A 20483-nucleotide genomic window follows, 5' to 3' on the forward strand; every position below is an offset into this window, starting at 1 on the left:
GCAAAGCTGAATGCTACAGGTCACAGATGGCTTGCAGCTCTTGCCACCTATGATTTTAATATCCAGTACAGACCTGGACGAAACAACGTCGATGCTGACTTACTGTCGCGAAGATTGCATTCTAGTAATCTGACCAGTGAATGGAAAGAAAGAAATCTTGCCTTCAGGTATAAAAGCTGTATGCCATTGGGTGGAAGTAACTGAGTCTCCTGAATTCAACACACGTGTGGTGGATCAATTGGGAGCATCACCTATAGCTATACCCGACTGCTATGCATTTCCAGCCCTTCTGCAATTGAGCCCACTAGAACAGCTGAGCAATAAAGACCTGCAGAAAGCTCAGGAAGTGGACCCAGTGATTGGAGAGATTGGATGTGTTATTAAAAGTGGTCGAGGGCCACAGGCAGTGAAGCACAAACACCCCGACATCACCCTGTTACTGCGTGAGTGGGAGAAACTTGTGATGCAGAATAACCTGTTGTACCGAGTGACTGAAAGAGCTCATGGAAAGGAAGTCTATCAGCTTGTACTGCCTAGCAGATACCGGATGATGGTTTTACAAGCCATGCATGATGAGTTGGGTCACCTGGGAGTGGAGAGAACTACTCAGCTCATAAAAGATCGGTTTTACTGGCCGAAGATGGCATCAGAAGTGGACCAATACATTAAGAACTGTGGAACATGTATCTGACGCAAGACATTACCCCACAGAGCTGCTCAACTGAACCAGATCAGTAGTGAAGGGCCTCTGGACCTTGTATGCATTGACTTCTTGTCCCTAGAACCTGACTTGAAGGGGATAAACAACATCCTGGTCATCACTGATCATTTTACTCGGTATGCGCAGGCCTTTCCCACAAGAGATCAGAAGGCCACCACAGTTGCCAAAGTATTGTGGGAGAATTATTTTATCCATTATGGATTTCCTGCCCGAATCCATTCCGACCAGGGTTGCGATTTCGAGAGTCGGTTAATAAAGGAACTCTTAAGTATGCTGGGAATACGGAAGTACAGAACTACTCCGCGTCATCCTCAAGGGGACCCACAACCTGAGAGATTTAATCATCGGACTCTACTATCCATGTTAGGAACCCTTGACCCGTCCAAGAAGCAGAGATGGAGCCAACATGTCAGTCAGTTAGTACACGCCTATAACTGCACCAAGAATGACGCTACAGGGTACTCCCCATACAATACATATTTAATGTTTGGGAGAGAAGCTCGTCTTCCGGTGGACCTCTGTTTTGGTGTGTCACCTGACTGTGAATCGTACACAACATACCAGCAGTACGTCGCCAAGCTGAAATCCGAGTTGAAAGAAGCCTATCGGTTATCCACTAATGCTGCCTGCCAAAATCACTTGAGTAACAAAAGACGTTACGATCAGCATGTGCGTAACCAGCCATTAGAAGTAGGTGATCGTGTACTTCTACGCAACCTAGGGATACAAGGAAAGCATAAGTTGGAGGACAGATGGAAATCGGTACCACATGTAGTAGTGGAGAAGTTGCCTAACTTACCTGTGTACCGGGTCAAGCCTGAGAAAGGAATAGGTATTGTGAAGACAGTTCACAGAGATCACCTGTTACCCATTGGCTACCTAGTGAGGATGCCTGTCAATTCAGAAGTGAAAAAACCGTCACCTAGACCTGTCACCAGAACACAGGCCAAACAGTACCAGAAGAAGGAGGTGCCTAAGAACGTAACACATGAAGATGAAAGCTATGAAGAACAGGGAGACACTTAATCGGAGTCTGAAGATGGAGGAGTGTGCTACCATGACCATCCCACTTTAAATGAGAGCATCAATAAGCCCACTGGTTCTGACATGCACCCAGAGCTTGGAACTGACCCTGATGGAGCAGAGCTTGTCTTAGAAGAGAGCATTGCCATCTCTTCCCAAGAGCTTGAAAGTTCTGACGGAGTGACTGCCTTGGAGGAAGAGGACGCCCAACACCCAATTGAAGACCCTGTGGTGGACACAGAGCCTAACGAGGGAGACTTTTCTGCTGGCGTTTGGAACTGTTGCTGAGACCCAGATAGCACTCGGGGTGACCAGGAGAAAGCCCCGAGTACCTCTGGCCACGCTGGAAAAGAAGATTTTTCAGCTGTCGTTGTGTTTATTGTGTCCTTCTACGAACCTACCTTGGAAGCAAGAAATGGAACGGTGTTGCTGGTCGTGAGTACTGCTTGCATTCAAAAAAACGTTTTTTGAAAGTATAATTTTGTTGCTTATTTGACATAAATAAGTGAAGGGGCATTTTGTTTTTTTTTATTATTGCCACTACGTACCCGAGCGACGGTTCAGGCCTACAACGTGATATTTCTTTTATATTGGTGCACGTGTTCAGTACACGTGAGTACACGTGTGTGCATGTGTGTGTGGGCCCACTGTAGTGCAAGAGTTTAATTATTTTGCATAGCAACGCATATTATTTAAAAGTAAATATATTATTTGTAATATTGATTGTATGTTATTTATTTTAATACCTAGCCTTTGTTTATTGTGTGTTTATGTTATTATTGAAAATACCTTATTATTGCGCATTTATTTGAGTAAATTGTTTACTTATTTCTATTGGTGTGTGTTGTGTGAGTGGATACTGGGGTTAGTATTTGATAATAATTCCTATTAAGGGGTGCACGTGTATTGAGATGTCCCTTACATAGGTGGAGGCACCGCATTAAAGAAAGAGTACACATATATTTCTAACAGACCAATTATAATTTAAATAAGTATTGGGAACCCATTCCTCGCCACTTACAGTGAGTTAGGTGTTGTTTACTCAATACACTAACAGGAGTGGGAGGGGCGTTACATACCTATATGGTAACAATATCCTGGGAGACAACCAGCATGGTTTTAGGAAAGGGAGATCATGTCTAACTAACCTACATGACTTTTTTGAGGATGCAACATTGAAAATGGATCACTGCAAAGCATACGACATGGTTTATTTGGCTTTCCAGAAAGCTTTTGACAAAGTCCCGCACAAAGATTAATTCTCAAACTGAACTAATTCTCAGCCAGCCAGCATGGTTTTAGGAAAGGGAGATCGTGTCTAACTAACCTACTTGACTTTTTTGAGGATGCAACATTGAAAATGGATAACTGCGGGGCTCCCGAGTGGCGCATCCAGTAAAGGCGCTCCTCGCAGGATGTGCCCTATAGCCTGGAGATCGCAGGTTAGAATCCAGGCTATGTCACAGCTGACCGTGACCGAGAGTTCCTAGGGGGCGGTGCACAATTGGCTGAGTGCTGCCCGGGTAGGGAGGGCTTAGGTCGGCAGGGGAATCCACGGCTCACCGCGCATCAGCGACCCCTGTGGCCGATAGGGCGCCTGTTGCTCTACAGCGGAGCCGCCAGATCTGTGTTGTCCTCCGGCACTATAGGTCTGGTGGCATTGCTGTGGATCTGCAGTGCGAAAAATGACGGCTTGGAAGGAGCACGTTCCGGAGGACGCGTGTTCCAGCCTCCGTTTCCTGAGTCGGCGGGGGGGTTGCGAGCGGTGAGCCGGGGATACAGATAATAATTGGGCATGCTAAATTGGGGTGAAAACCGGGGTAAAAATAATTGGCGACGACTAAATTTAAAAAAAAAAAAAAAAATGGATAACTGCAAAGCATACGACATGGTTTATTTAGCTTTCCAGAAAGCTTTTGACAAAGTCCCGCACAAAGATTCATTCTCAAACTGAACTAATTCTCAGCCAGCCAGCATGGTTTTAGGAAAGAGAGATCATGTCTAACTAACCTACTTGACTTTTTTGAGGATGCAACATTGAAAATGGATAACTGCAAAGCATACGACATGGTTTATTTAGCTTTCCAGAAAGCTTTTGACAAAGTCCCGCACAAAGATTAATTCTCAAACTGAACGCAGTATGGATTCAAGGAAATGCATGCACATGGATTAGGGAGTGGTTAACAGGTAGAAAACAGAAAGTATTGATTAGAGGAGAAACCTCAAAATGGAGTGAGGTAACCAGTGGTGTACTTCAGGGATCAGTATTAGGTCCTCTGCTATTCCTAATCTACATTAATGATTTAGATTCTGGTATAGTAAGCAAACTCGTTAAATTTGCAGACGACACAAAAATAAGAGGAGTGGCAAACACTGTTGAAGCAGCAAAAGTCATTCAAAATGATCTAGACAGTATTCAGAATTGGGCAGGCACATGGCAAATGAAATTTAATAGAGAAAAGTGTAAATTATTGCATGCGGGCAATAAAAATGTGCATTATAAATATCATATGGGAGATAGTGAAATTGAAGAAGGGAACTATGAAAAAGACCTAGGAGTTTATGTTGACTCAGAAATGTCTTCATCTAGACAATGTGGGGAAGCTATAAAAAAGGCCAACAAGATGCTCGGATATATTGTGAGAAGTGTTGAATTTAAATCAGGGAAGTAATGTTAAAACTCTACAATGCATTATTAAGACCTCACCTAGAATATTGTGTTCAGTTCTGGTCACCTCGTTACAAAAAGGATATTGCTGCTCTAGAAAGAGTGCAAAGAAGAGCGACCAGAATTATCCCAGGTTTAAAAGGCATGTCGTATGCAGACAGGCTAAAAGAATTGAATCTATTCAGTCTTGAACAAAGAAGACTACACGGCGATCTGATTCAAACATTCAAAATCCTAAAAGGTATAGACAATGTCAACCCGGGGGACTTCTTTGACTAGGGGTCATAAATGGAGATTAGATAAAGGGGCATTCAGAACAGAAAATAGGAGGCACTTTTTTACACAGAGAATTGTGAGGGTCTGGAACCAACTCCCCAGTAATGTTGTTGAAGCTGACACCCTGGGATCCTTCAAGAAGCTGCTTGATGAGATTCTGGGATCAATAAGCTACTAACAACCAAACGAGCAAGATGGGCTGAATGGCCTCCTCTCGTTTGTAAACTTTCTTATGTTCTTCTTATGTTCTTATGTTGCTGGGCCCTGTGAGCGCGATGTGTAGGTGCCAGAGACCATTTGGCGAGCCGCTTGGACCCCACGCAAAGTCGCTGGGGACCGTGCATGTGTTGGGGAGGTGCAAGGGACTGTTTGGCGAGCCGAACGAATCCCGCGCAGGGTCTCTGGGGCTAGTGCGTACGCTGGGGAGGGGCCACAGACCATTTGGCGAACCGCTGGGACCCGTGCGTGTACTGGGGAGGTGCCAGGGATCGTTTGGCGTGCTGCTGGGACCCCGCAAGGGTTCGCTGGGGCCCGTGCCGTTGCTGTGGAGGTCCCAGGGACAGTTTGGCGAGCCACTGGGAACCCGCGCGGAGTCACTGGGGCCTGTGCGTGCGCTGGGGAGGTGCCAGGGACAGTTTTGCGAGCCGTTGGGACCCCGCGTGGGGTCGCTGGTGCATGTGCGCGCTAGGGAGGTGCTTGGGACCATTCGGCGAGCTGCTGTGACCCAGGGCGGAGTCGCTGGGTCCCCTGAGCGTGCTGTGTAGGTGCCAGGGACCATTTGGTGAGCCGCTTGGACCCCGCACAGGGTCGCTGGGGCTCATGCGCGTTCTGGGGAGGTGCCAGGGACCGCTTGGCGTGCCGCTGGAACCCTGCACAAAGTCGCTGTGGCCCGTGCACACGCTGGGGATGTGCCAGGGAACATTTGGCGAGCTGCTGGGACCCCACGCGGGGTCGCTGGGCCCAGTGCGTGCGCTGGGGATGTACCAGGGACCATTTGGCTAGCCGCTGTGACCCCGCGCATGCTGGGGAGGTGCCAGGGACCGTTTGGCGAGCCGCTGTAACTCCACGCCTGGTCTCTGGGGCCCGTGCGCGTGCTGGGGAGGTGCCAGGGACCCTTTGGCAAACCGCTGGGGCCCCTCCCGGGGTCCCTGGTCCCTGTGCACTTGCTGGGGAGGTGCTAGTGCAGTTTGGCATGCCGCTGGGACACCGCGTGGGGTCACTGGGGCCCGTGTGCGCGCTGGTGAGGGGCCAGGTATCATTTGGCGAGCCGCTGGGACCCCGTGTGAAGTCGCTGGGGTCCGTGCGTGCTAGGGTTGTGCCAGGGAACATTTGGCGAGCCGCTGGGACACCACGCGAAGTCGCTGGGGCCCGTGCATGTGCTGGGGAGGTGCCAGGGACCGTTTGGTGAGCCGCACGAATCCCGTGCAGGGTCTCTGGGGTCAGTGCGTGCGCTGGGGAGGGGCCACAGACCATTTGGCGAGCCGCGGGGACACTGGGCCCCGTGAGTGTGCTGGGGAGGTGCCAGGGACCGTTTGGCGTGCCGCTGGGACCCCGCGTGGGTTCGCTAAGCCCAGTGTGCGTGGTGGTGAGGTGCCAGGGACCGTTTGGCGAGCTGCTGGGACACCGCGCGGGGTCGCTGGGGCCCGTGCGTGTGCTGGGGAGGTGCTAGGGACCGCTTGGCGTGCCGCTGGGACCCCGCGCGGGGTTGCTGGGGCCCGTGCGCGCTGGTGAGGCGCCATGGACGGTTTGGCGAGCCGTTGGAACCCCGCGCGAAGTCGCTGGGGCCCTGTGCATGTGCTGGGGAGGTGCCAATGATTGTTTGGCGAGCCGCTGGGACACCGCGCGTGATCGCTGGTGCCCGTGTGCATGCTGGTGAGGTGCCAGGCACCATTTGGCGAGCCGCTGGGCCCGTGCGCACACTGGGGAGGAGCCAGGTACCATTTGGCGAGCCGCTGGGACCCCGCACGAAGTCGCTGGGGCCGTGTGCGCGCTGGGCACGTGCCAGGGATGATTTGGCGAACTGCTGGGAACGCACATGCGGTCGCTGGGCCCAGTGCGTGTGCGTGTGCTGTGGAGGTGCCAGGGACCGTTTGGCTTGCCGCTGGGACCCCGCGTGGGGTAGCTGGGGCCCGTGCACGTGCTGGGGAGGTGCAAGGGACAATTTGGCGAGCCGCTGGGAGCGTGCACGGGGTCGCTGGGGTCTGTGCGCGCTCTGGGGAGGCGCCACGGATGGTTTGGCGAGCCGTTGGGACCCCACGCGAAGTCGCTAGGCTCTGTGCATTTGCTGGGGAGGTGCCAATGATCGTTTGGCGAGCCGCTGGGACACCGCGTGTGATCGCTGGTGCCCGTGTGCATGCTGGTGAGGTGCCAGGGACCATTTGGCGAGCCGCTGGACCCTGCGCGGGGACGCTGGGCCCCGTGTGCGGGCTGGGGAGGTGTCAGGGACCTTTTGGCGAGCCGCTTGACTCCATGCGGGGTCGCTGGGCCCCGTGCGCGGGCTGGGGAGTTGCCAGGGACCTTTTGGCGAGCCGCTGTGACTCCATGCGGGGTCGATAGGCCCAGTAAGCATGCTGGGAGGTGCCAGGGACCATTTGGCGAGCCGCTGGGACTCCACGCCTGGTTGATGGGCCCCGTGCGTGCGCTGGGGAGGTGCCAGGGACCGTTTGGCGAGCCGTTGGGACCCCACATGGGGTAGCTGGGGCCCGTGCGCGTGCTGGGGAGGTGCAAGGGACAATTTGGCGAGCCGCTTGGACCATGCACGGGGTCCCTGGGCCCCGTGCGTGTGCTGGGGAGGTGCTAGGGACCGTTTGGCATGCCGCTGGGAGCCCGCGCGGGGTCACTGGGGCCCGTGCGCGCGCTGGGGAGGCGCCACGGATGGTTTGGCGAGCCGTTGGGACCCCACGCGAAGTCGCTAGGCCCTGTGCGCGTGCTGGGGAGGTGCCAATGATTGTTTGGCGAGCCGCTGGGACACCGCGCGTGATAGCTGGTGCCCGTGTGCATGCTGGTGAGGTGCCAGGGACCATTTGGCGAGCCGCTGGGCCCCGTGCGCGGACTGGGGAGGTGCCAGGGACCTTTTGGCGAGCCGCTGTGACTCCATGCGGGGTCGCTGGGCCCAGTACGCATGCTGGGAGGTGCCAGGGACCATTTGGCGAGCCGCTGGGACTCCACGCCTGGTTGCTGGGCCCCGGTTTATGTGCTAGGGAGGTGCCAGATGTCGATTGGCGAGGTGCTGGGACCCCGTGCAAGATCGCTGGGGCCCGTGCGCGTGCTGACAAGGTGCCAGGTGTCATTTGGCGAGCCGCTGGGACCCCGCGTGGGGTCGCTGGTGCACGTGCGCCCACAGGGAATGTGCCAGGTGTCGTTTGGCGAGCCGCTGGGACTGTGCGGGGTCACTGGAGCACGTGCGCGCTGGGAAGGTGCTAGGTGTTGCTTGGCGAGCAGCTGGCACCCCACGCGGGGTCCCTGGGGTCTGTGCATGCTAGGAAGGTGCCAGGTCTCCTTAGTCGAGTCGCTGGGGTCCCGTGCGTGGTCGCTGAGGCCCGTGCGTGCGCTGTGAAGGTGCCAGGTGTCGTTTGGCGAGCCGCTGGGACCCTGTGTGGGGTCGCTGGGGTCCATGCGCTTGCTGGGAAGGTGCCAGGTGTCGTTTGACGAGCTGCTGGGACCCCACGAGGGGTCCCTGGGGTTTGTGCGTGCTAGGAAGGTGCCAGGTCTCCTTAGGCGAGTCGCTGGGACCCCGCGCGGGGTCGCTGAGGCCCGTGCATGCGCTGGGAAGGTGCCAGGTGACGTTTGGCAAGCCGCTGGGACCCCGCACAGGGTCGCTGGGGAATGTGCACCCGCTGGGAAAGTGCCAGGTGTCGTTTGGCATGCTGCTGGGATCGTGCGGGGTCGCTGGGGCCCGTGCTTGTGCTTTGAAGGTGCCAGGTGTCATTTGGCAAGCCGCTGGGGCCCGTGGGCTTGCTGACAAGGTGCCAGGTGTCGTTTGGCGAGCCGCTGGGAACCCGCGCGGGGTCGCTGGGGCATGTGCACCCGCTGGGAATGTGCCAGGTGTCGTTTGGCGAGCCGCTGGGACCGTGCGGGGTCACTGGGGCCCTTGCGCGCGCTGGGAAATAGCCAGGTGTCGTTTGGCAAGCCGCTGGGACCGTGTGGGGTCGCTGGAGGATGTGCGTGCACTGGGAAAGTGCCAGGTGTCGTTTGGTGAGCCGCTGGGACCCTGTGTGGCGTTGCTGGGGCCCGTGCGCACGCTGGGAAGGTGCCAGGTGTTGCTTTGCAAGCAGCTGGCACCTCGCGCTAGGTCGATGGGGCCTGTGAACGCCCTAGGAAGGTGGCAGATGTCGTTTGGCAAGCCACTGAGGCCCCTGCGCGCACTGACAAGCTGCCAGGTGTCATTTGGCGAGCCGCTGGGACCCCGCGCGGGGTCTCTGGCACTGGGAAGGTTCCAGGTGTTGCTTGGCGAGCCGCTCGCACCCCCGCACTAGGTCAATGGGGCCCGTGAACGCCCTAGGAAGGTTGCAGGTGTCATTTGGCGAGCCTCTGTGAACCTGTGTGGGGTCGCTGGGGCATGTGCGTGCGCTGGGAAGGCGCCAAGTGTCGTTTGGCGAGCCGGTGGGACCCGTGCGCGCGCTGGGAAGGTGCCAGATGACGTTTGGCAAGCTGCTGGGACCCCACACGGGGTCGCTGGGGGCTATGCGCACTCTGACAAGGTGTCAGGTGTCATTTGGCGAGCCGCTGGGACCCCGCGCCGGGCCTAAGGGGCCCGTGTGCGCGCTGGGAAAGTGCCAGGTGTCGTTTGGCAAGCCGCTGGGACCGTGCGGGCTCACTGGAGGACGTGCGTGCACTGGGAAGGTGCCAGGTGTCGTTTGGCAAGCCGCTGGGACGCCGCGCGAGGTCTCTGGGGCCCGTGCTTGCGCTGGAAAGGTGGCAGGTCTCGTTTGGCGAGCCGCTGGGACCACCCGCAGGGTCTCTGTGGCGGGTCCGGTCGCTGGGAAGGTGCCAGGTGCCATTTGAAAAGCTGCTGGGACACCGTGCTTGGTCGCTAGGGCCCGTGTGCACGCTTTGAAGGTGCCAGGTGTCGTTTGGCGAGCTGATGGGACCCCGCGCGGGATCACTGGGGCCTGTGCGCATTTTGACAAGGTGTCAGGTGTCATTTGGCGAGCCGCTGGGACGCCGCTCCGGGTCTAAGAGGACCGTACGCGCTGGGAAAGTGCCAGGTATCGTTTGGCGTGCCGCTGGGATCGTGCGGGGTCGCTGGGGCCCTTGCGCGCACTGGGAAGGTGGCAGGTGTCGTTTGGCGAGTTGCTGGGACCCATGCGAGCGCTGTGAAGGAGCCAGGTGTCGTTTGGCGTGCCGCTGGGATCGTGCGGGGTCACTGGGGCCCGTGCTTGTGCTTTGAAAGTGCCAGGTGTCATTTGGCGAGCCGCTGGGGCCCGTGGGCTTGCTGACAAGGTGCCAGGTGTCATTTGGTGAGCCGCTGGGACCCCGCGCTAGGTCAATGGGGCCCGTGAACGCCCTAGGAAGGTTGCAGGTGTCGTTTGGCGAGCCTCTGGGAACCTGTGTGGGGTCGCTGGGGCATGTGCGTGCGCTGGGAAGGCGCCAAGTGTCGTTTGGCGAGCCGGTGGGACCCGTGCGCGCGCTGGGAAGGTGCCAGGTGTCGTTTGGCAAGTCACTTGGACCGTGTGGGATCGCTGGAGCACGTGCGTGCACTGAGAAGGTGCCAGGTGTTGCTTGGCGAGCAGCTGGCACCTCGCGCTAGTTCGATGGGGCCTGTGAACGCCCTAAGAAGGTGGCAGGTGTCCTTAGGCGAGTCGCTGGGATCCCGCGCGTGGTCGCTGAGGCCCCTGCGCGCACTGACAAGCTGCCAGGTGTCGTTTGGCGAGCCGCTGGGACCCCGCACGGGGTCTCTGGGGCTCATGCGTGCGCTGGGAAGGTTCTAGGTGTTGCTTGGCGAGCAGCTGGCACTGGGGCCCGTGAACGCAGGGGAAGGTTGCAGGTGTCGTTTGGCGAGACGCTGGGAACCTGTGTGGGGTCGCTGGGGCATGTGCGTGCGCTGGGAAGTTGCCAAGTGTCGTTTGGCGAGCCGCTTGCACCGAGCGGGGTCACTGGGGCACGTGCGCACACTGGGAAGTTGGTAGGTGTTGCTTGGCAAGCCACTGAGCCCCGCGCGGGGTCTCTGGGGCCCATGCGCGGCGCTGAAAAGGTGCCAAGTGTCGTTTGGCAAGCCGCTGGGACGCCGTGCGAGGTCTCTGGGGCCCGTGCTTGCGCTGGAAAGATGGCAGGTCTTGTTTGGCGAGCCGCTGGGACCACCCGCTGGGTCTCTGTGGCGGGTTTGGTCGCTGGGAAGGTGTCAGGTGCCGTTTGAAAAGCTGCTGGGACACCGCGCGTGGTCGCTAGGGCCCGTGTGCACGCTTTGAAGGTGCCATGTGTCGTTTGGCGAGCCGATGGGACCCCGCGCGGGGTCGCTGGGGCCTGTGCGCATTCTGACAAGGTGTCAGGTGTCATTTGGCGAGCCGCTGGGACGCCGCTCCGGGTCTAAGAGGACCGTGCATGTGCTGGGAAAGTGCCAGGTATCGTTTGGCGTGCCGCTGGGATCGTGCGGGGTTGCTGGGGCCCGTGCTTGCACTGGGAAGGTGCCAGGTGTCATTTGGCGAGCCGCTGGGGCCCGTGCGCGTGCTGACAAGGTGCCAGGTGTCATTTGGCGAGCCGCTGGGACCCCACGCGGGGTCGCTGGGGCATGTGCACCCGCTGGGAATGTGCCAGGTGTCGTTTGGCGAGCCGCTGGGACTGTGTGGCGTTGCTGGGGCCCGTGCGCACGCTGGGAAGGTGCCAGGTGTCGTTTTGGCGAGCCGCTGGGACCCCGCGCGCTGGGAAGGTGGCAGGTCTCGTTTGGCGAGCTGCTGGGACCACTGCGCAGGGTCTCTGTGGCGTGTCCGGTCGCTGGGAAGCTGCCAGGTGCCGTTTGAAAAGCTGCTGGGACACCGCGCGTGGTCGCTGGGGCCTGTGTGCGCGCTCTGACAAGGTGTCAGGTGTCATTTGGCGAGCGCTGGGACCCCGCGCCGGGTCTAAGGGGCCCGTGTGCGTGCTGGGAAAGTGCCAGGTATCGTTTGGCGAGCCGCTCGGACCGTGCGGGGTCGCTGGGGCCCTTTGTGCACGCTGGGAAGGAGCCAGGTGTCGTTTGGCAAGCCGCTGGGACCGTGCAGTGTAGCTGGGGCACGCCCTTGGAAGGAGCCAGGTGTCGTTTGGCGAGCTGCTGGGACCGTGCAGGGTTGCTGGGGCCCTTGCGCGCGCTGGGAAGGTGCCAGGTGTCGTTTGGCGAGCCGCTGGGACCATGCAGGGTCGCTGGGGCCCTTACGCGTGCGCTGGGAAGGAGCCAGGTGTCGTTTGGCAAGCCGCTGGGACCGTGCGGGGTCGCTGGAGGACGTGCGTGCACTGGGAAGGTGCCAGGTGTCGTTTGGCGAGCATTCAGAACTGGGCAGACACATGGCAAATGAAATTTAATAGAGAAAAGTGTAAAGTACTGCATGCAGGCAATAAAAATGTACATTATAAATATCATATGGAAGGTACTGAAATTGAAGAAGGGAACTATGAAAAAGACCTAGGAGTTTATGTTGACTCAGAAATGTCTTCATCTAGACAATGTGGGGAAGCTATAAAAAAGGCCAGCAAGATGCTTGGATATATTGTGAGAAGTGCTGAATTTAAATCAAGGGAAGTAATGTTAAAACTTTACATAAGAAAGTTTACAAACGAGAGGAGGCCATTCATTCCAGGACCTGCTGGAATGAACATTGAAAAATTCAATATTAGTATAGTTAAGTGACTGACATTAAAGTTCTATAGAGTGTTTACCAACAAAATATAACGAAGAAAGCATTACTCAAGAAATGAGTTTAAGCATTTTATCTATTTATTTATTTATTTTCATTTTAAATTTTGTAACATTAATAGGGTTTTTTCTTTGGAGTAAAATGCTTTGCAAATCCCCACCTACATATTTGGGTACTCCTAACTATTCTTTTTTGTCTTAAAAGTGTGAGGTGACCGTGTATGTTTAATGTATTATAGATTCAAATGTGTGTCTGTTTGGAATGTATGCATACAGAAAAATAAAACTGAATATAACGTGTATTTTATTTTCCACCTATCACTTAACGTTTTAACAGTAATGTCACACCCAGCCCCTTTCACTTTAAATGTACACTACTATATTACTATAATTGGATGTTACTGGCAAGTGAAGCAGTGTTACCTAAAAACACAAAACATTTCCAAAGAAATCGCACAGGGTTACCTATCAGTGTACTTGCCATGATTCACAATGTAATTACATTCAGTATTTTCTTTTATTACATGGTAACAAAGAGTCACTTCAAAATACAGTACACTGCCAAAGGAATCACATTGAATTATATTTGTTTTATTGCAATTATCATGATTCACAATGCAATTAAATTCATTATTTCTTTTATTACAAGATAACAAGGAGTCACTTCAAAATACAATACACTGCCAAAGGAATTACATTTAATTATGTTTGTTTTATAATTACCATGATTCATAATGTTGTTACATTTACCATGTCCTGTTATCAACAGGTAACAAGGGGTCATTTCACAATCAGTAATACTGTAATTAAGGTCAGACTATGTTTTAACTTAGTTACATATGTAACTAAATAGAACTACATGTTGTTAATTTATTGAATTCCATAATGTAGTTACTGGTCCACTTATAGGATTTATGAGGAATTACATGTATTATATACTGTAATTACAGTGTAACTACATTGTAGTTAATGTACCTGTATTTTGAAGTGTATATATATATATATATATATATATATATATATATATATATATATATATATATATATATATATATATATATTTATTGTAATATAGCGGGGTGTGAGAGACGGCAGGGAGGGGGTTAAAACCTCCCTGCAAAGAAAAACTTGTGAAAATGCACCTTTTTTTTTGATTTGTATTGCTTTATTGTTTCACTTAATTTGCTAATTGATTTGCTTATTGTTTAGTTTAATTGTTTTATTGTTAATTATCATCCACACCTGGACGTTATTAAAAATTAGGTCCAGGTGCGGGATTTAAAAGGAGAGCAAGCAGTCTGCTCGAGGCTGCTGAGTAGAAGGAGGCAGAAGAGGTGCTCTGTCTCCGAGTAGCCAGAGAGAAAAGTAAGTGCGGTGTCAAATCTGGGGTTTAAGTTTGTGGTTTTTGAAAAGTCGGGAAAACAGCTTAGCTATCCCGTGTTAGGAAGGGTGTTCCCGTGTGTAAGTTAGTGCTCGTACAGAGCTAGGTGTTTATTTTGTGTATTTGTTTTATTTTTGTCTTTATTTAAAAAATTAGCGCAACCGCGCAAGAAAATCCATTTCTGTGTGCTGGGTCGTAATTTTAAAGGGGCACGAACTCGTGTGAGTGGCAATCGTGTTACAATATATATATATATATATATATATATATATATATATATATATACAGTACTGTGCAAAAGTTTTAGGCAGGTGTGAAAAAATGCTGTAAAGTAAGAATGCTTTCAAAAATAGACATGTTAATAGATTATATTTATCAATTAACTAACTACATCAAATCAGTATTTGGTGTGACCACCCTTTGCCTTCAAAACAGCATCAATTCTTCTAGGTACACTTGCACAAAGTCAGGGATTTTGTAGGCATATAGTCAGGTGTATGATTAAACGATTATACCAAACAGGTGCTATTGATCATCAATTCAATATGTAGGTTGAAACACAATCATTAACTGAAACAGAAACAGCTATGTAGGAGGAATAAAACTGGGTGAGGAACAGCCAAACTCAGCTAACAAGGTGAGGTTGCTGAAGACAGTTTACTGTCAAAAGTCATACACCATGGCAAGACTGAGCACAGCAACAAGACACAAGGTAGTTATACTGCATCAGCAAGGTCTCTCCCAGGTAGAAATTTCAAGGCAGACAGGGGTTTCCAGATGTGCTGTCCAAGCTCTTTTGAAGAAGCACAAAGAAACGGGCAACGTTGAGGACCGTAGACGCAGTGGTCGGCCAAGGAAACTTACTGCAGCAGATGAAAGACACATCATGCTTACTTCCCTTCGCAATCGGAAGATGTCCAGCAGTGCCATCAGCTCAGAATTGGCAGAAAACAGTGGGACCCTGGTACACCCATCTACTGTCCGGAGAAGACTTGCGGCCAAAAAGCCATACCTCCGACGTGGAAACAAGGCCAAGCGACTCAACTATGCACGAAAACACAGGAACTGGGGTGCAGAAAAATGGCAGCAGGTGCTCTGGACTGATGAGTCAAAATTTGAAATATTTGGCTGTAGCAGAAGGCAGTTTGTTCGCCGAAGGGCTGGAGAGCGGTACACGAATGAGTGTCTGCAGGCAACAGTGAAGCATGGTGGAGATTCCTTGCAAGTTTGGGGCTGCATTTCTGCAAATGGAATTGGGGATTTGATCAGAATTAATGGTCTCCTCAATGCTGAGAAGTACAGGCAGATACTTATCCATCATGCAATACCATCAGGGAGGCATCCGATTGGCCCCAAATTTATTCTGCAGCATGACAACGACCCCAAACATACAACGAAAGTCATTAAGAACTATCTTCAGCATAAAGAAGAACAAGGAGTCCTGGAAGTGATGGTATGGCCCCCACAGAGCCCTGATCTCAACATCATCGAGTCTGTCTGGGATTACATGAAGAGAGAGAAGCAACTGAGGCTGCCTAAATCCACAGAAGAACTGTGGTTACTTCTCCAAGATGTTTGGGCCAACCTACCTGCCGAGTTCCTTCAAAAACTGTGTGTAAGTGTACCTAGAAGAATTGATGCTGTTTTGAAGGCAAAGGGTGGTCACACCAAATACTGTTTTGATGTAGATTTTTCTTCTGTTCACTCACTTTGCATTTTGTTAATTGATAAATATAAACTATTAACATGTCTATTTTTGAAAGCATTCTTACTTTACAGCATTTTTTCACACCTGCCTAAAACTTTTGCACAGTACTGTATATATACAGACGTGCTCAAATTTGTTGGTACCCCTCCACAAAAAACAAAGAATGCACAATTTTCTCTGAAATAACTTGAAACTGACAAAAGTAATTGGCATCCACCATTGTTTATTCCATATTTAATAGAAATCAGACTTTGCTTTTGATTTTTTATTCAACATAATATTGTAAATAAGAAAACAAATGAAAATGGCATGGACAAAAATGATGGGACTGCTAACCTAATATTTTGTTGCACAACCTTTAGAGGCAATCACTGCAATCAAACGCTTTCTGTAGATCTCAATGAGACTTCTGCACCTGTTAACAGGTAGTTTGGCCCACTCCTCCTGAGCAAACTGCTCCAGCTGTCCCAGGTTTGATGGGTGCCTTCTCCAGACTGCAAGTTTCAGCTCTTTCCATAGATGTTCGATAGGATTCAGATCAGGACTCATAGAAGGCCACTTCAGAATAGTCCAATGTTTTGTTCTTATCCGTTCTTGGGTGCTTTTAGCTGTGTGTTTTGGGTCATTATCCTATTGGAGGACCCATGACCTGCGACTGAGACAGAGCTTTCTGACACTGGGCAGTACGTTTCGCTCCAGAATGCCTTGATAGTCTTGAGATTTCATTGTGCCCTGCACAGATTCAAGGCACCCTGTGCCAGGCGCAGCAAAGCAGCCCCAAAACATAACCGAGCCTCCTCCATGTTTCACTGTAGGTATGGTGTTCTTTTCTTTGAAAGCTTCATTTTTTCATCTGTGAACATAGAGCTGATGTGACTTGCCAAAAAGCTCCAGTTTTGACTCATCTGTCAAAAGGACATTCTCCCAGAAGGATTGTGGCTTGTCAATATGCATTTTAGCATATTCCAGTCTGGCTTTTTTATGTTTTTCTTTCAAAAGTGGAGTCCTCCTGGGTCTTCTTCCATGGAGCCCACTTTCGCTCAAAAAGTGACGGATGGTGCGATCAGAAACTGACGTACCTTCACCTTGGAGTTCAGCTTGTATCTCTTTGGCAGTTATCCTTGGTTCTTTTTCTACCATTCGCACCATCCTTCTGTTCACTCTGGGGTCGATTTTCCTCTTGCGGCCGCGCCCAGGGAGGTTGGCTACAGTTCCATGGACCTTAAACTTCTTAATAATATTTGCAACTGTTTTCACAGGAACATCAAGCTGCTTGGAGATGGTCTTGTAGCCTTTACCTTTACCATGCTTGTCTATTATTTTCTTTCTGATCTCCTCAGACAACTCTCTCCTTTGCTTTCTCTGGTCCATATTCAGTGTGGTGCACACAATGATACCAAACAGCACAGTGACTACTTTTCTCCATTTAAATAGGCTGAATGACTGATTACAAGATTTGAGACATGTGTGATACTGTGGCAAAGTGCCCCGCCCCTGTGTGCATTTGTGTGTTCTGTGTATGTATGTATGCGTGCGTATGTTAATGTTGGTGTATAGATTGGTACACGGGATATAAACGGGTCTGTGTTTCACGTGTGTTTAAAGTGTATAATTATATTTAGGCACGAGGATGGCACATCACTTCACGTGCAGATAAAATATGTATAATATGTGAGCACGGGGTTGCATGTAATTAATTCACGTGCTGGGATTCATGTGAATAATTAATTAGTCATTGAATCCCAGCACAACAGTATATATAGAGACACGTAGCACTCAGTCGTGGTTAGGTGTTCGGTGAGTGGAGAACGGGATTGGAGCGGAGGTAAATGTTAAGAATAAGAAGAAGTAGTAGTAGTAATCTGCTCACCGTGTTGTGTTCGTCTGTCTGTGCACTGTTTAGTTCGTTTTGTTTGTCTATTTATTTTGGCCTCAAGTGCCGTGTCCTGTGTTTTGTTACAACCGTTTATTTTCTGTCTGTTTATTCATTAAATGCTGAGCGAAAGCATTCGCTCAGCTCCACCAAACTCCACATCTCTCTGTCGTTTGTGTTCCTGTTTCTGGTCTGACGCCACCCACTCCGGCCGTCTTTGTGACAGATACTAATTAAAGAAACTAATTAGTTTGAAATATCACTATAATCCAATTATTTATTACCTTTTCTAAGGGGTACTGTGCCCCGCCCCTGTGTGCATTTGTGTGTTTTGTGTATGTATGCGTGCGTATGTTAATGTTGGTGTATAGATTGGTACACGGGATATAAACGGGTCTGTGTTTCACGTATATTTAAAAAGTGTAGATTTGTATGTAGGCACGAGGAGGGCACAAATCACTTCACGTGCTGGTTAAATGTAATATGCGAGCACGGGGTTGCACAGAATTAATTCACGTGCTGGGATTCAAGTGAATAATTAATTAGTAATTGAATCCCAGCACAATAGTATATATAGACGCACATTGCTTGCACTCAGGGTTAGGTGTTCGGTGAGTGGAGAACGGGATTGGAGACGGAGGTAAAGAGAATAGTAATAATAATAGTTAGAGTATCTGCTCACCGTGTTTGTTTGTCTGTGTAGTCCGTTTTGTTTGTCTTTTTATTTTGGCGTGTAGTGCCGTGTCCTGTTTTTGTGCTGTTTGAAACCTTTTATTTTGTTAATAAACGCTGAGTGCAGCCATTGCACTCAGCTCATCATCAACCACTGTCTGTCTGTTTACTCCCTGCTTCTGGTCTGACGCCACCCACTCTGGCCGTCTTTGTGACAGGTACCAACAAATGTGTCCATGCCATTTTAGAATATCTTTGTAGAATAAGCAATAATCCATCTCTTTTCACAGCTTATTTGCTTTATTCTATGACATACCAAAGGCATGCAAGTATACATGATAAAATAGCTTTTAATTTCATCACTTTTCAGGAGGAATGAAGCATTATTTTAATGAGCTGTAAGGGTACCAACAAATTTGAGCATGTCTGTATATATATAAAACCAGGGTAAATATAACACACAGATATATTGACAGTAAGAGTCGAAATAGAGCAGAAATAGAATAAAAATCACAGGACTTTTACAGGAATGTTTACACAATGGAAATAAAACATTATTAAAATAAAACATTATCGTCACGTTTGGATTTAAGAGATGAATTCGTACAGCATTCCAGCAATTCACACATGCACGCAGACTTGTGTGTGCGGAGTGTGTGGATTGCTGTGGAGAATAAGCTAATTCTTAAAAATAAACAAAGACCAAAATGAATACATTTTCAAAGAGAGGAAGTGATTTTGGAGATCTCAGGATGCTGTGCACAGCTGCCACGTGTCCCTCTGACCCACCCTGAGCACCCAGCACCTGTACCACAGGGTCCACCTCAACCAGCAGGGCCTCCAAGTCTGCCAAGGTCCTGAAAGAATGTGCCCTGGGCCGGGACCCATCTAGCCCGTCCCACAATGCACGAGCCAGGGAGGAGAGCCCCTAGGGGAAACTCCCACACAGTCTAGACTGCAGCCCAACAGCCAACCACGTTACTGCCCTCGCCCAGCCAGCCAGCCCTGCCCTCACTGAGCTGGGGAGATCAAGCAGCTCCTAAACTCATCTGCACACGGCTGATGAGCTGAGAAACCCGGATGCACACTGGTAATGTACATCAAGCCTACTGGCGATTCAGCAAAACACTGAAAAAAAAACCCACGCACATATAAAGACATGAACGGCTTAAATTCAATTTGTTTCATTCTACATAAAAAGGTAACCTAGAAAAAATATGTATCTATATCTATATTTATATATATATATATATATATATATATATATATATATATATATATATATATATATATATAAAAATGAGATCTCTTTCAATTAGTATCTGGAACATTCAGGGCCTGTATTCCTCAACTTTAGGGCTGAACAGCACAGACCCGGAATTTCTTATCAACATAAAACACATTATTGTTCTACAAGAGACATGGTGCCGTCATGTCAATCAATCAGGAATGGTAGAGACCCAGATTTATAAAAGGATTGCACAAAGGATGTTTTACGACTGTATAAAATGGCATTGAGGGTTCTCAATTTTTGGTTTGGATTTATAAAAGGCACGCAATGCATAAACACGCAATTAAGATGTAATTTCCGGGAGTGGTGTCTCTTTGCACTTTAGCCCTTGATACATATGTAATTGTGCATATGCATATGTAATTCTGGGGGTTTCTGAGAGATTTTGCAAATGAGGTCTATCAAATATGTTCTTATGTTCTAATATTCCAACTAATTTATTAAAGCTGTCAGTAATTGCGGGCCTCATATTTTCGTGATTATTTTAAGAACTCTGAAAAGCAGACATAAAATTGCCACAATCAGACAGTGGCGACCCCTTACAACCGTAGATCCTGACGCCTGTACTGAGCCCAAACTCACCTACAGATGAAAACATCAACCAGACATACTTCAGGGGTGTGAATGAGCGCACATTCAGCAAGCTGCCTGGATCGCAGTGCTGGAGGTTTAGTTTTTATGAATTATAATTCACACAAGAGGGCAAACTGAAGTGTTTACCAGTGAATAGTACACATATTTGCCCCTTCCCGCTTCCCTTTCAAATACTTTTATAAATCATTATCACTCACATACAAACACCATTACTTTCTTGGAATATATATATATGAATAAATAAAAGTAGGAAAGGCCAAAACAAATTAGTAATACTCTCCTATAATAAACTCCTAACACTAACGGCACCCTTACCCATGGAAACAGATCTCAACATTATAATTGTACAGGTCTGTGAGCCATCACATTTTGTAACATTTACAGATGAAAGATGTTTTTCAGGTGAAGAATGTGTTTTTGTGTTTCTCTGATTATCAAGTGTTCTGGGTAACAG

The sequence above is a fragment of the Acipenser ruthenus genome, chromosome 20 (genome assembly GCF_902713425.1).
Source record: "Acipenser ruthenus chromosome 20, fAciRut3.2 maternal haplotype, whole genome shotgun sequence".
NCBI classification, from domain to species: Eukaryota; Metazoa; Chordata; class Actinopteri; order Acipenseriformes; family Acipenseridae; genus Acipenser; species Acipenser ruthenus.